Here is a 13,123-nt window from a genome sequence, read left to right as displayed (position 1 = left end):
TAATTACTAATGGTAATTCAGTCTCAGGAGAAGGGCTGCTTGTTAATTAAATGATAGACACTTCATTGTCTTGTTGGCTGACTGGAAAGTAAATTTGTCTAATACCTTACTACATTTGGTCACTTTATCAACTTCAACTGAACCATCACTATATTTGTAAACACAATAAATATGCTCCCTAAGCAAAGGAAACTTTTCATAACAAGCAAAATTAGCATTTTAACAGCAGGAATGATGCAATAGTTGTTAACTATATGCTCTAAATATGTTTTATTATTCATAAAAGAACAGTGTGGTGCAATTATCATTTTGAAAAGTGGATTGACATACATGTACTACTATTTATAAGTTATAAAGATTGCTGTTGATAAAAAGGGCAAAATATGCAAAATTTTAAGATAAAATTAAAATACAATGTTAGACTTGGAAGAAAAATTGCTTTTCATTATATGCAAAGTTTTCTTTAAAACAAAACAGACAACTCCTGGAAAATGGGCTAGAACAAATGGTGAAAGTGTACATGTGAAGTTCAATTGCTACATAAACCTAATCTGTTCTCTAGATGTTAGAACAATACACGACATCGAGCCTCTGGAAATGCCACAAATATGCTGTGAATTCCTGAGTAGTTGAATGTTTGAACTTTCTTTCCAAGGATTCAGTGATTGCTTTCATATTTGGATTATATTTATGTGACTCTTTAAGCTATGCTGGCTTCAATCTAAAGTTCTAAGAAAACCATGATCATTTTGTTTTCAAGTGACGTAATATTGGGAATTTTAGTTAGATTTCAAACTGGCATTGGGCTTATGGGGAACTTATTGCTTTTCATTATATATATGTCATCTTATTCATTCAACCTCATCAGAAGAAGCCCTTAGATGTGATTCTCAGCTAACATTGGCTAATGTTATAACAGTTATTTTCAGGCGCATTCCATATATAATGTCATCCTTTGGAATTAGAAATATTTTGCAGGATATTGGTTGTAAAGCAGTGCTATACATTTATAAAGTGACATGGGGTGCTTCTCTATGTACTTCTTCTCTAGTGAGTATATTTCAGGCCGTTATTATCAGTCTGGCTTGTTCTAAATGGGCATGGCTCAAACCCAAAATCTTCACACAAATTCTGCCCTTGTTGATTTATTCCTGGATGAGCAACATGCTAATCAATGTGTGGGTCATCATAAGCATTGCCACCAGAAATTCCACTAATGTTGGACTTTTATATTCTCTGAGGTACTGTAAGACAAGACAGTTTATATACCATCATGAAATGCTATTTCAAAGTGTCATATTTATTCAAGATGTCTTCTTGTTGTTCTTCATGATTTGGGCCAGTTTCTACATGGTGATTGTCCTGTTCAGGCATCACAAGGTCATCTTGCATATTCACAGTACCAGCCTCTCTCCACAATCTTTTCCTGAAACTAAAGCCACCCATTTTGTCCTCTTGCTGGTGAGCTGCTTTGTTTTCTTTTATGGAACTAGCTTGTGTCTTTCCATTCATATGCCCTCTATATATGAGAAAAACCTGATGCTGAAGAACGCCACTAGTTTTCTTTCATCTTGCTACCCAGTGATATGTGCTTTGATGTTGATTAAGCATGATAATAGAGTTTCCAGATCTACCTGTGCCATTTCAAATATGATCATTTTCCCTTGCTCGCCATAGAGCTTTCTATTGCATCAAAAAAAAAAAAAAAAAAAAAAAAGAGAGAGAAATCCTATGGATAGCTAATTTTTGATAGTGGAGCCAAGAACATGCAATAGAGAAAGGAAAGTCTCTTTAATAAATGGTGTTGGGAAAACTGGACAGCCACATGCAAAAGAATGAAAGTAGACCATTATCTTACACTATACACAACAATTAACTCAAAATGGATTAAAGACTTGAATGTGAGACCTGAAACCATAAAACTTCTAGAAGAAAACGTAGGCAGTACACTCTTCAGCATCAGTCTTAGTGGTATCTTTTTGAATACTATGTCTCACCAGGCAAGAGAAACAGAAGAAAAAATAAACAAATGGGTATACATCAAACTAAAAAGCTTATGCACAGCAAATTAAACCATCAACACAATGAAAACACAGCCTAACAATTGGGAGAAGATATTTGCAAGTCATATATCCGATAAGGGCTTAATATCCAACATACATAAAGAACTCATACAACTCAACGGAAAAAACAAGCACCCACTTAAAAAATGAGCAAAGGATCTGAACATTTTTCCAAAGAAGATATACAAATGGCCAATACGCACATGAAAAGACATTCAACATCACTAATTATTAGGAAAATGCAAATCAAAACTACAATAAGATATCACCTCACACCCATCAGAATGGGTATAGTTAAGACAAGAAATAACAAGTGTTGGAGAGGATGTGGAGAAAAGGAAACTCTCATATACTGCTGGTGGAAATGTAAACTAGTGCAACCACTATAGAAAACAGTAAGGAGATTCCTCAAAAAATTAAGAATAGGACTACAATATGACCCAGCTATTCCACTTCTGGGTATTTATCCAAAGGACATGAAAACACAAATGCAAAAAGATATTTGCAGGGATCCCTATGTTCATTGCAGCATTATTCACAACCGTCAAGACTTGGAAACAACCTAAGCGCCCATCAATGGATGAATGGATAAAGAAGATGTAGCATATATACACAATGGAATACTACTTAGCCATAAAAAAGATGAAATCTTGCCACTTGTGACAACATGGATAGATCTTGAGGGTATTATGCTAAGCAAAATAAGTCAGACAGAGAAAATCAAATACCATATGATTTCATTTGTAAGTGGAAGATAACAACAACAACAAACAAACACATAGCTACAGAGGTTAAATTGGTAGTTACCTGAGGGGAAGAGGGAAGGGAGGAGAGCCAAAAGGGTAACAGGGCACATGTGTACAGTGACAGATGGAAATTGGTCTTTGGATGGTGAACATGATGTAGTTTACACAGAAATGAAAACATAATGATGTACACCTGAAATTTATATAATGTTATGAACCAACATAACCTCAGTAAAAAAAATTCTTGATGAAAATTCTTTTAATTGCAAGAGAAGATATTTTTAGAATTGTTGTGAATATAGACAGTAGTCCTGACTACACCAAGATAAAAATTTGAGAAATGCTAATTCATTTTGATTCAACCTATGACAGTCTCTTCAAGCATAAAAGAGGATATTGCAGATGAGTACATATAGTGCAGCATACATATAAATTCTAAAAACGTGGAAAATTATATTAATAAAAAATGCTAATGTTAAAATAAAGAAATGCAAGATGATGGTAAAAGTCAAATTTAAAAGAATGATTATCTTTAAGGTGTTTAGAAAAAGATATAAAAAGAGTCAGGAACGTAGGGGACTTCTTTTGTATGAAGCTATTAATGGTTCATGGAGCAACACTTTGACCAATTGGAGACAGTGGCTGGTGGATAAATTCTTCCCACTTTCTTCCTCTAAGCAATTTGTCCTGAGATCGCACCCCCATTTAATTCAGTGGGTGCTCTTTACATGAATATGTTCAGTTTGTAAAAATTTATCAAAGCTTATACTTATATGTGGAGTTTCACGTATATATCTATCTTATACTTCATTAAAATGTTAAAAATTATTCATTTGCAATAGCTCCAAAAAACATTTTTAACCTAGAAATAAATCTTACAAAATTGTGCAGGATCTTTATTCAGAAAACCATAAAACATTGCCAAAAGAATGTAAAGAAAGCCTAAATTAATGTAATGATACACTGTATTTATTGAATGGAAGACAGTATTGTAAAGATTAAATTCTCCTTAAAATGAAGTATAAAGTCAATGCAATTACAATTAAAAGACAGTATTGTGAAAATTGACAAGCTCATTCTAAATATTATATGGAAATGCAAAATTCCAAGAGTAGCCAATACTATGTTGAAAAGAACAAAATGAGAGGATGTAGATAGATAGATATCAATGGTTATTGCAATGCTGTGGTAAGACAGCATGCTAAAAATAGACCAATGCAGCAAAATAGTGTCCAAAAACAGAACCACAGAACCAAACATTTGTAGACACAATTTGTGAAAAAGATTGCACTGTATAGCAGTGGGGGAACGGATGTTTTTTTCAATAAACAATACTGAATCCATTGGATATCTAATGGGGAAAAAATGAATCCTATTCTCTCTCTATACAAACAAAAATCAATACCAGATTGATTTTAGACTTAAATATGAAAGGTAAAAGAAAGCTTCCAGAACGTAACACAAGAGAATATCTTCATGATCATGGGGTAGGCAAAGATTTCTTAAACAGAATATTGAGTAGGCTACCCACAAAGGAAAATAGTAATATTTTGGGTTAAATTGAAATTAAGAAATTCTGTCTATCAAAAGACATTATTAAGAGATTTAATAGTCAAACTACAGAATGGGAAAAGATATTTCCAACATATATAACTGATACAAGTCTCTTATCCATAATATGTATGCATACAAATCAATAATAAAAATACAGACAACCCAACAGAAAAAGCAAAAAGATTTGAAAGGTCTTTTTACCAAAACAAAAGTATCCAAATGGCCAATAAATATATGAAAATATGCTCAGCTTCATTATTAATTAAGGAAATGCAAATTAAAATGCATTAAGTTACCACTATACACCTAGCAAAATAGCAAAATTAAAAAGAATGCAAATCATTGTTTTGGAAGTCTGTTTGGCAATATCTTATAATGTTGGACCTATGCATACCCATTAATCCAACAATTTCGCTTCTAAATATAGACCCAGAAAAAATGCATACATTTGTGAACCATGACATATTCAAAAATGTTCCTTTTGTTGTGTTTACTTATAATAGTCCCAGAATGAGAACAACATAAATGTCTATCAACCGCGGAATATCTAAATTGTATAATATACATACAATGGAATACTCTACTGCCACAAAAATGAAGAAACTACTGCTACATTTAATAGCATAGATCAATTTACAGATATAATTGAATAAAAGAAGCCAGACACAAAAGAGCACAGACAATATGACTCCATTGACATAAATTTTAAGGACAGGAAAAACTGAATTTTGGTGTTAGAAGTCAGAATGGTGATTACCTTTAGAGCAAGGGAAATGTGACTGAGAGATAGCATAAAGGTTGTATCTGAGGTGTTGGTAGTATTTTATTTCTTGATGTAGATGGAAGTTACTTGTGGGTTCCCTGTGTGAAAACTCATTTACCATCCATATGATTTGTATGCTTAAAAATGTTATAAATTAATTCTTTAAAAGCTTAAAGAGACAGCCACGTGTAAAAGAATGCACATAGACCATTATCTTATAACATACACAAACATTAACTCAAAATAGATTAAAGACTTGAATGTAATACCTGAAACCATGAAACTTCTAGAAGAAAACATAGGTAGTATGCTCTTCAACATCGGTCATAGCAGCATATTTTGAAGTACCATGTCTGACTCGGCAAGGAAAACAATAGAAAAAGTAAACAAATGGGTCTATATCAAAGTAAAAAGCTTCTGCACAGCAAAGGAAACCATAAACAAAAGGAAAAGATGACCTACCAATTGGGAGAAGATATTTGCAAATCATATATCTGATAAGGGGTTAATATCCAAAATATATAAAGAACTCATATGTCTCAACAACAAAAAAACTAACCACCAAATTAGAAAATGGGCAAAAGATCTGAACAGACATTTCTCCAAAAAAGACATACAGATGGCCAACAGACACTTGAAAGGTGTTCAACATCACTAACTATCAGGGAAATGCGAATCAAAACTACAAAGAGATATCACCTCATGACCTTCAGAAAGGCTATAATTAACAAAACAGGAAATAACAAATGTTGAAGAGGAAGTAGAGGAAGGGGAACCCTCACATACTGTTGGTGGGAGTGCAAACTGGTGCAACCTCTATGGAAAACAGTACGGGGAGTCCTCAAAAAATTAAGAATAAAACTATCATGCAGTCCAGCTATTCCACTGCTGGGTATTTATCCAAAGAACATGAAAACATAAATGCAAATATATATATATTTATATGCACCCCTATATTCATTGCAGCATTATTCACAATAGCCAAGACTTGGAAGCAACCTAGGTGCCCATCAAGGGGTGAATCCATAAAGAAGATGTGGTACATATACACCATGGAATACTACTCAGCCATACACAAGAATGAAATCTGGCCATTTGTGACAACATGGTTGGACCTTGAGGGTATTATGCTAAGCAAAATAAGTCAGAGGTAGAAAGTCAAATACCATATGATCTCGCATATAAAGAGAAGATAAAAACAACAACAAACACATAGAGACAGAGATTGGATTGGTGGTTACCAGAGGGGAGGGGGGTAGGGAAGAGGGCAAAAGAGGTGCTTAGGCACGTGTGTATGCTGGTGGATTGTAATTAGTCTTTGAGTGGTGAACATGATGTAATCTACACAGAAATCGAAATATAGTGATGTACATCCGGAATTTATATTACATTGTAAACCAATGTTACTGCTGCAATAAAAATTTAAAAAATAATAATAAAGTAAATAAACAAAATACTTTATTTCCCTCCAAAAAAGCTTAAAGAAAGTTATAAATCAATATGTATACGTATATTATGGATCAATTCTTAGTATGTGGGATGACTCCACAGCATGGCTGATGAGTGGAGTATGTCCACACCCAGGATCCAGGTCAGAACCCCAGGGGCACTGAATCGGAGTGCAGAACTTCAACCACTCAGCCACGGGGCCAGCACCCTAAAAGTTTATTTTAGAAAACAAAAATAATAAAACATTAAAGAGAACTAAGAGGCATGTAAAAAAAAATCTAAAAGGAAATAAAAACAAGAGAAGCAGAGTACTATAGCGCCCAATTGCCTTTTCTTTTAGAGCATTTACTCATGGAGGAAAAATTGGGCTTATATTTTAGCAGCTTCTAAACAGAGGCAAAGTGAAGTCACTGGGACCTGCTCAAAATGGAGAACCACCCTATATTAGCACATGTCCCCTGTGGTATAGATTCAGGTTAATAATGACCTAGAGAGAAAACTCAACCTTCACCCCCAATGAACTGCAGGAAAAATTGTCTTGTCACTTAGGAAAGTGTGGAGTAAAAGAAATAGAAAACATCCCTGTCACTGAGAAGTCAGCCACAAAGTGAACCTCTAGCAGATAGGCATCCTAGATGTGAATTCCTGGGTAGTTCAGGGAACCTTAAGTCATAAACTTGGTTTGCAGTTTGTATTATTTACCTACTACTGTAACAAATAACTTCAAATTTAGTGGTTTAAAACAATAAACTTTTATTATCTCATGGTGTCTGTAGGTCAGAAATTTAGGAGTGTCTTAGCTGGGTAGTTCCAGCTCAGGGTCTCTCAGGAGTTGCAATCAAGATGCCAGCTACAGCTCTAGTCATCTTAAGATTTGACTGGGCTGGGGGATCCCTTTCCAAATTGTCTGAGTGTTGATAGGAAGTCACACTTTCTCCCCACTTGGGCCTCTTCATAGGGCTGCTGGTGACATAGCAACTGGCTTCCCCTAGAGCCAGATCCATCAATTATGTTGGTCACAAAAAGACCAACCCTGATAAAATTAGGTAGGGAACTACACAGAGGCATGAATTTCAAGAGGTGGAGATCACTGGGGGTCATCTTAGATGCTGCCTACCAGAGTCTGCCCTCTGACCACCAATGATCCATGTCTCTTCCTCATGCAAAACACACTCACCATCACCCAAGAGGCCTCAAAGGGCTCAGAATTTAACATTTAAATTACATCCAGGTGTATGTGAGGTACCTTGAGTATAGTTCCTTAGGTATATTCCTTCAAGTACATAGAAACAAACCTTGTGCACCAAGAGAGGAAATACTATCACACCTGGACAAGGCTTTGAATCCTTGATTCTCCAGTCAAAGTTCTGATGCTCTACCAACCAAGCCACACAGGCTCCAGGGAAAACCTCTTACTTATATCCAGAAACGGTTTGAGCAAATATCACTGTTGTTGATTGGTACTGTAAATATATTCTTGGACTCGGGAACGATAGCTGAAGAAATGATTTAAATTCCTTAGGGCAAATTCATTGAACAGAAGTGTATTCGTGTATTCTGAGCATTACTTGGTATTCACTGGTGAGCTGTTACTTGTTTGGTTTGCACTGTCTAAGAAGCCATGCTGGCCTATATAGAAGAAATGTAAATAGCATCAACACAACAATCCTTATTTATTTACACACAGTTTGTAAAAGGTGAGACTCAAGAGGTGGAACCAACTGATTGTCTTCAGTAAATATTTATTAATACTTAATACGCTCACTAGTCACCTTTTGGTGACAAAGAAAAACAAAAATAATGACAAAGTAGGAGAAGTGGAAACCAACTAGTGGAGAGCAGTAGTTAGAATTATTGCATTTTGCCAAATATTTATTGATGCAAGAAAAAATCATTCATAAGGAAGGGAATATCCTGGGTGAGTACGATCCTCCTTTGTGCCCTTAACTTCACTAGTTTTTAGGTGATTTTACCTTCCAGAGGAATTTTTACCAGCTTGGAACACCCTCATATACTTTTCTAATGGACGCCTAACATTTTTCAACAGATACGTGTAAAGACTGTAATGACTGGCATATTGTAAACTTTTAAATATTTTATAAGCAATGGCATCACATTCCTTTATTGTATCAAATAGATTTTAAAAACCATAGTGATTTAATATCTGCCAACATCCCTTTAAAAAAATAGAAGAGCACGCCCTTCTGTGACAGTTGGAAATTTTATATCGATCTTCTTTCTCCTTGAATTTGTATTTCCACAGAATTTTATGCCAATATAATGAATGTTTACACTTAAAGTCTTTACTCGATCATTCGATTATATTAGTCTGCACCAAATATATGTGTAAATATTGAAATCCGAAGTTTTGCTATTTGATGGGACCACAAATCTGTGTTATAATGAATTCTTTGGGTTTGAGTTATATTTGCATTTACTGGTAACACACAATCAAAACATCATAAGTAGATAATAAATTTGAAAACCCTTTACTGGAAGATTTAACAGAAGTAAATGTGGAATTTGTCTCGTGTTTCTCCATGAAATGGTGTACGATGTACAAGACTACCTCAACTGAAGGAAGATTTCCAATTTTCCTTTTGTTGGACGCCAGGGATGGAAGGAATTCTACAATTCTGGGCAGTATGCCACTTCAGGTAGGAAGAAGAGTTTAGGAATTGTCTAGTGGGAAAACGGCATTTCAAAGGAAGGTGGAAAAGAAGAACGCAAATTGGAGAAGGATTCTCAGACAGGTGAATTTTAAGATTGATTACACATGGAAGAGCTAAATATGAACTAGACATAGAAACTGATTTTATTTTTTTACTCACAGCCTAGTTGGAATAAAACTTAGCAAGGAATAAGCGTGAAAACAAAAAAAAAAAACCTCATAGCAGAGGATGGTTTCGATCCATCGACCTCTGGGTTATGGGCCCAGCACGCTTCCGCTGCGCCACTCTGCTAGCGTTTTTAGTTTTTCCCTGTTTTTCATTTCAATGATCAAGATCACCTTTCCCGCGCAGAGAAAGTACTCTTTATCTTTTCTGTCCCTTTCCTTTTGAACGTTTTTCCGCCCCTCTCTCTCCCAGGCACGTCGGAGATCCACTCCTCCACCACCAATGGGTCCAGGACTGCGCTTTTCTAAGCTGCCGGAGTGTCCAAACTCGGATTTCTTTTTTTTTTTCTTCCAGGAGCCTCTCCTTGCTCAGGGAGAGCCGAGGAAGAGCGCGCGGAACAAAACTCTGGTGGACCCTTCTCGGGCAAGATCTGAGGAGTCGTGGAGCCAACCCTGCCGCCACCGGAGAGGAATCGTGTTAACCGTCTTGTTTGTTTCCTGCAAAAAAAAATCTCATAAACATCGTTTGGATAAAAGAGAGGTTTTTATCTGCTTGCAAGGGCACAAGATTTTCACGAGGACGGTGCCCCTGGAACAGAGAGAATAAACGAAATTTATTGCTCAACTTATTACATGGCGACCTCAATTTCTATTGGATCTCGTTGAGGGCTGCTTTGACATAAAAATAAAATAAATAAAACAAAAAACCCAAGGAAATAATAATTAAAAAAAAACTAAACTAATAAAGATAGGACCTTTCTTTTCTCGTGGCTTCTATCAGAGAGCAGAACCTTTAGGAAGTCCCTGAACACCAGCTCTGGTTTGCAGCTGCCTCTGTGATGACGCTAGATAGGGCCCATCTGGGATGTTGTAAACCTTTTATCTTCAGTAATGTAAGCTTTTGGATGATGAGCGTAATGTGTTCATTCAGTCACACGGCTAGGCCATGGGTTGCATGCTAGGGTTTGTTGTTTGTTTGCTTCTCTCTCTTTTTACTCCATTTCCCTGTCCACAATGGAACTTAAGGAACAGCCTCTGCAGCATTTTCTTTCATGGTACACGGGCGAGCGAAGGTTGCTCGCACAGCTGAGGACCCTCCTCCAGTTCCCAGCCGTGCGCACAGCCCCACCGGAGCAGAGCTGGGGCGCGCACCGCGATGGCGCAGCTCCGGGAGCTGGGTCCCCTGGTCCCAGGTCAGCAGGGGAGACAGGCTGAGAGAGAAACATCGTTTGTCACCTTCTAGACAATTTCAGGCTTTCAGCGTTTCCAACACGGAGGCCCTCACTTGAAACAGCGTTTATGTGGGCCTTCTTAAGGCAGCCCAGGTGGGATGGATGTTCTGTTCAGCGAAGATTTCCTTACCAAGACTGGGACAAGAGTGTTCTTGAATTTTGATATATTTTCCCCAGACTTCACGTGAAGGGGAAGGGAGCCCACAGACAGTAACCAGACGACAAGCAATGTGTTTCTCTTAAGTCTTCAGGGATGTTCTGAATCCAAGGATAGTGAAACTCGATTATTCCTTTTGGGCATTTGTCCTCCCAGATCTTTGTCCTCTCAAGCAGATGCTGCGATCTTCAAATTGTATCCTCTCAAAAGTCAGTCTTTCTTCAAACTTTTCTGACTGCAACCCAGAGTCAGAAATACATTTTAAATCAAAACTCAATGCAATATGCAAACATCTCTATATACGTCTATATAGAGAGATATATCTATCTGAATCTACCTACCTATCTCCCTATATCTATATCCACATCTGTATCTATCTAATTATATACAGAGGGAAAGAGAGAAGCCAAACTCCACAAAACAATATTTTACTACGTGGGGCTTATTCTGATATTTCCTATTCCCACTACATTCTGTTTCATTTATTAAAACACTAATAATGACCTTTTCTTTTACATTGATTTCACACTCATTCACTTCTGAGTCACAAAGCGATTTGAAAAACACTATTACCTATATAATGGTATTAGAAATGGTTTGTCCTTCTAGAGTCAGATAATGGGGTAGAACACAGTGACCTTTCCCTAATGGTAGGACCAGTAGTCAAAGACTGAAAGGAGTATTCTAATGCCACCAGCCATTTTTGATATCACACAGTAAACACGTTACCTCTCCAGGGGCTACACTCCATCTGCCCCTATCTGTGTTGATTCCTGCGGTGGGCGAAGGAAAATCACACTTGGTCTAAACAGTCCTCTTGGATTCAGTTTTTTCCACCTCTGTCCCACACTTGTGAGGTGGTTTCTTGTTCCTCTCATCTGCTGAAGAATTCTTGCCCGTGTGGTTAAGTAGATATTGGTCCTCATCTCTTGGAGCATATTTTGTTCCAATAATTTTTTTATTCCTCTATTTTACCTCATCCAACATATTGTTCTCATGTGGTTCTCTCTGCTTGGAAAATACTTACCTAGATGTCTGTAGGATTTACTCCACGGCTTCCCTCAAGCCTTTGTTCAAATGTCAGGACCAATGGCTCTAAAGGCTTTGCATAGATGCACCTGCCCTCGTTTTCTGTATATGCTTCAAAGAGATTTGTATATTGAGTTCCCCTTACACTTCTTCTAGGATCAGTAATTCTCACCTTCCTTTGTTGTGTTTGTTGTCACAGTACAGTAGTTTGAAACGCTACTCCGTTCATTCAGCATTTACTTTTGTCAGCTGTGGTTTATGGCTTTCTAGCATCCGCTGGATATTTGTATATGGGAAATTTGCATCTTAAGATATCTGGGATCACTTGAGATACTTAGAGACATGACTCACCACACTTAAGCCCCCACCAAAATAAAGGAGGGTAGACATCTTTCTTCATTTTTTTATAATGCAAATTCCTATTTATTGAAACCTAAAGGTGATAACATCTACAGGATGAGTCGATCTGTCCACCTGATTGTTCAGTGCCTGTTCTGAAGTAGAGGTTTATCTGGTAGGCATTAATATATGACAAAAAGATCCTCAGCATTGTGACAGTTCCCATAAATCAGTCCACATGACTTTCCCCACTCTTCTGGTCTCTAATCTTCAAATCTTGCTCTTTTCAGATTCCCGACCATCCAGACAACCATTCCCTACTGCCTAGGGTTCCATATCCAGCCTTACCTTAGGCCTCTCCTCTCTCCATATAAAGTGGATGATCAAATGAACCATCTAAAGCTCTACCCACTGGGAGGATTTCTTTTCACCACTGTCCAGTCACTTCTGAGTGGGAGATTGTGCAGCAGCACAATTTGGTCCCACAAATTTTCTCTTATATTTTTTTCTTCTAAAAGTTTTATATTTTATTTTAAATCTATGAACTGTTTTCAGTTAATTTGTTTAATAAAGTGTGAGGTTTAGGTTGAGGTTCACGTTTTTTGCCCGTGGATATCCAATTGCTCCACCACTATTTTTTTGAAAAGACTAAGACTTTCCTTCCTCTGCTGAATTGCTTTTGCATTTTTGTCAAAAATAACTTAGCTATATTTATATGTGATTTCTGGGTTCTCTATGCTGTTTCATTGACTTATCTGTCTATCCCTCTGCCAATAATGCACATTTTTTAAATTACTGTGGCAGTAGAATAAGTATTGAAATCGTGAGAGACTTTTTTACACTTTTTCCTCTTTAAAAAAAAAAATGGCCCTGAGCTTACATCTGCGGCCAATCTTTCTCTTTTTTTCTTTCTTCTCCCCAAAGTCCCCCAGTACATAATTGTATATTCTAGCTA

Source organism: Equus quagga, unplaced genomic scaffold, assembly GCF_021613505.1.
Source record: "Equus quagga isolate Etosha38 unplaced genomic scaffold, UCLA_HA_Equagga_1.0 188_RagTag, whole genome shotgun sequence".
NCBI lineage: Eukaryota > Metazoa > Chordata > Mammalia > Perissodactyla > Equidae > Equus > Equus quagga.
This window is presented reverse-complemented; position numbering follows the sequence as displayed.